Below are 4,420 nucleotides of genomic sequence, written 5' to 3' on the forward strand. Positions count from 1 at the left end.
GGGGGGGGGGGGGGGGGGGAAGGGGGCGGGGGGGGGGGGGGGGGGGGGGGGGGGGTTTCGCAGCTGCGCACAACACTCTAAACTCGACTGCGACGCAAAAATGTTTTTTTTTTTTTTTTCCTCCCAAACAAAACACATTAACGTAATATTCCGTTCAGAAAATAAACAAAAACATAATTGTTTTCCGGATGAGAGCGGGGATCAGTTAATGCGTGTCCAGAGGACAGAGCTGTGCGGATAAGAGGAGACAGAAGACGTTAATGGGCAGAGGATGCTGTCGGTTAAAACGGTGCATACAAATGGCGCTGCCTTGGCAGAGCACGGGGAAGATTTATGGGCCCGGTGCCCTATATTGCTGTAAACAATGCAGAGGGAAATGAAAGTAGCAGAGTTTGCAGACTGCACACCAGACGTGAGGAGAACACGCACATTGTCTGCTTCCACAAACAGGCTCGGACTTTTGGATTAACAAGAGCATGACATGGAGACTTCATCTATAGGCCTCAGCTGAGAGAGGACTGAACAACCCTGCAGCTGAAGACAAAGTTACATGTTCTCCCTTATAATATTAGTATCCATCATAATCAAATGTAAGCTAAGAAAATTCATAATTAAATGTATTGTTTCTGTAAAAAAAAATGTTACACGAAGAAACAAACTCAGCTCGTTTTTATGGTGCTGCATTGATTTGCGCAGGACAAAAAGTCAAATAACACTTGAACAAAAGTTAATGCTGTCGTTAAAATTAAAAAAAAAAAAAATCAAAGTTTTATTAAAATTTGTCCTTTCGTGTATTTTATTGTTTAGTTTGAGCGCCTGTTATCAGTTTATTAGCCCTCTGGTTTTAAAATTTGACAAAAGGGTGATTGTTAGCATCCAATAATTTGTTGCGTCTTATTCGGACACCACCTCTGCAGCAGAGACGCAACTGGTTGTCGCACCCGAGAATAATTGTCAGGGAACAAATCAAATCACTTAACCTATACATAATTGAGAATCTATAGTCTCAGGATCGCATATTCAGATCACCTCTTGCTGATGAAAAGTGAATAAAATAACCATAATTCAGCGCGGTAAGTGTCTGGGCCTCTGGTGACACCTTCAACGGAGGAAATGACTTTAATTTCTGGGGTCCTCAACGATGCAGCAAATAGGCTAATTAAATATTTCTCAGCGAGGCGTTATGATGACATAAAGTACACTCGTAAGTTCATGCAGGCCATCATCTCCTGATGAGAGGTGAAGTCTGCAGAGGTGTTCCACGCGCATTTCTGATGGGTTTAAAAAAAAATCTACTTTTATGTAAATGAACAGACTGGTGCATTGGCTCTCTCGCACCCCCTGAGAGATTTACAGATTTATGACACTGCTGGTCCAAACGCGCAACTCTCCATCCCTGGAAAACAGCAGCGTGACCCCTGTTTCAACTCTCAGCTCCCCCACTTGTTTTAGTTTTTTTTTGTTTTTTTTCCACGCAGCTGCAGTTTGAACACGCAGAACAATCCATCGACCTTTCATCACAAACCTAAAGTGGTTTGAAGGAGCCACTCACCTGATGACGAGTGGACAAACACGTGGAGCTGTTCAGCCTGAAAATAAATGCTGGTAATAATAACCCGTGCAGGTGAGAGTTGAGAGTCAGAGCCGATCACTTCTGGCTTCTTCTTCTGTTTTTTTATTTTTTTTTAATTGTTCCTCCCTCTCTTGCTTCTGTTTAAAAATGTCCATGTCTCCGCGCGTAAAAGTTTTTATATGAGAGGCCTCGCCGGAGGTGTTCCATAAATCACAGAGAGCCCGCAGCGGCGCAAAGTGAGCAGAAAATCACGTATGATTCAACAATCTGAAAATCAGACAGGAAACCAGTTAGAGCTGAACTTCAAACTCCTGGATACTGTACATCATGTTCCTCCTGGAGGGTTCGACAAAGCATCACAGCCTCACAAAGTCCTCCTTGATTTCCACATTTTATTTTAAGCTTAAAGAAAATTATAAATGCATAATACCAAAGCAAAGGAACATTATTATTCTTGATTATCTGACAGTTGAACTTTATAAATAAATTGTATGACGTGAGCATGAAGAAGAAGAAAAAAAAACGCGCAAAAGTGCAACTTTCTAGTTGAATTTTAATGTTTATTAATGCTTATTCTAAGTTTATTCTCATAAACCCAATAGACGCAGCTGAACTTTTGTTGGCTGAACACACCCCTTCAGCTGCAGGAGCTGAAGCCTGCAGGAGTAATCCAAGCTTCACCTGTTGCCTCCAACAGGAAGGAAAAAGACCCCAAAACAACACAGACACGAGTTTTTCCTTCCCTGTAGTTGTTTATCTTGGCTGGTATGTTGGAATGTTTCCCCGAATGAACGATGAATCAGTAAAATGTGAAATGACTTCAAGCAGAGCATTTAAATACATTTAAAGCAGCAAAATAGTGAAAACCTGACAAATAAAATGAGAAAAGAGAGAGTTATCTCATTAAGAGTGTCGTGTTTTACTTTAAAACTGAACTAAAATCTGATGTTTTTTTAAGATAATGATTTTAATGATTTATTTTAGGTTTATTAAAAAAAAAAAGTTTCATTTGAACCTTGAAGGTTCTTGCTCTTAGACTAATCACACTGACCCGCTCTGTCCCAGTTATGTCACAAAAACCTATAATTGGCAGCTCCCTTTTGGAGCTGACCAGTTTAATATTATGGAAATGACGCGAGTTTACAAAGTGAAACTATTTTTACTTCATCTTCAGATTTGATTATTAACTAATCACTGGGTCATTTATTTTTTCATTATGCTTTAGAGTGAAGAAAAAAAAATCAATCAACTCAAGTGATATGCTGTTCAAAATGCTAAGTTTATTTTAAAATTTGCTGCTATTAAGTTATTTAAAAAAAAAAAAGCTTTTTGAGACGCGTCAAACCAAAGAAGGCACAAGTTGCGCATTGGACTGTCCAGTACCCTGTTTGAGCAAGACATTGACACCCCCCCCCCCCCCCGCCTCAGGATCCCCTCTCTCTCCCCTTATTTTGGCAAAACGCAGAAAACCCCCAATGAAAGTCCGGGCCAAGGGGGGGGCACCAGCGAGGGCGCACACAGAAGGTACACGTACATAGAGGGGGTCAGGTCACAGGGCGGGAGAGGGCGGCTATCCAGACTGAAGTGAGCCTAATGGGACAGAAAATGTGTCCTCGAGGTGAACTCGGCCTTCTCCCCGTTTCGCCCCCCAAACTTCAATGAAGCACCTTTTCAGCCTCGCGACATGGAGGCGACAGGGCCGAGAAAAGGGGCTGGAGGGATGCTGCGACTGTGGCGAGCACATTAATTTCTCCAATCTGTCCGGCAACATAAAGGCTCCTGGATTCATTTTTCAGCGCCGGGTCTCACCCACCATTCTCCTCCAAAGACACGTCCTCCCCCCTCCTCCCCCCTTAGGTTTTAAGACATCTGCGGTACGGTTTAAACGGACCCGTTAAAAGGTCCAGGTTCGATCTCGCACATCTGGACTGCGTATGTGTCTGCGTGAGTGTGCGTTTGGGGTGGGGGAGGGCGGATTCCTACCTGGTACACGATTATTTGATGTTATCAAATGTGGCTATCATCAGAGCTGCTTTCTAGACCACAACACAAAGCTGTGCAAGATTGATGATGGTGAATAACTCTTCCCTTTGTGTTGGTCTGCCTCCCACTGCGCGAGGCATTTTATAAGAGCCATTCATGTCACACTTTCAATAATCTATCAAATCCTTGCGCGTCTCTGGGTTTGACTCATCCTTAAACTTCGTTCGTCCGAAGAAGAAGATGAGGGACGAAAATCTTGTGCACTTCAGTTTGAAAGCCTTTGTTGCAGCTATAAACAGTCCTGGTGCGTGTTGGTGCACATGCACGAGCAAAGACGCATCATGACGCGCAATGTAGGTTTCTGTATGCAGCTGTTGCTTCATGAAGGACAGTCTAAACGCACGAGATGCGAGCGTACACACACACACATACAAACAATCACAAAACATCCTCCTCCTGTCCAGGCCACGGCTGCAAAACCTGATAACGAAGGTCAGCTACAGTGATTTAACCAACACCACACCACAGTGATTCTATATGGGCAGTCCAAGACTCTTTCTTTATTCTCATTATTCTTAATATTATTCCTTTTATTTCACATGTGAAGACTCACATGAGTGTAGAAAAAGCAGGGCAACTATTACAAAATGAGTATTTTACAAGAACCTATCATCTCTAACACATTACAAATGTAATCTATATTAACAGCATGCATGTTTGTGTTGAAGAGAGCTAAAAAAAACAAACTTTATTTGTGGCACTGGCAGAGGCAGAACAGTGTGGACTGCAGGGCCTCAGTCTGTGGCGTTAATTGAATGCCCTTCAGACTGATGAGGTTGCAGTAATGCACATCATAAACTAATA

The sequence above is a fragment of the Nematolebias whitei genome, chromosome 11, assembly GCF_014905685.2.
Source record: "Nematolebias whitei isolate Nwh7 chromosome 11, NemWhi1, whole genome shotgun sequence".
Classification (NCBI taxonomy): domain Eukaryota; kingdom Metazoa; phylum Chordata; class Actinopteri; order Cyprinodontiformes; family Rivulidae; genus Nematolebias; species Nematolebias whitei.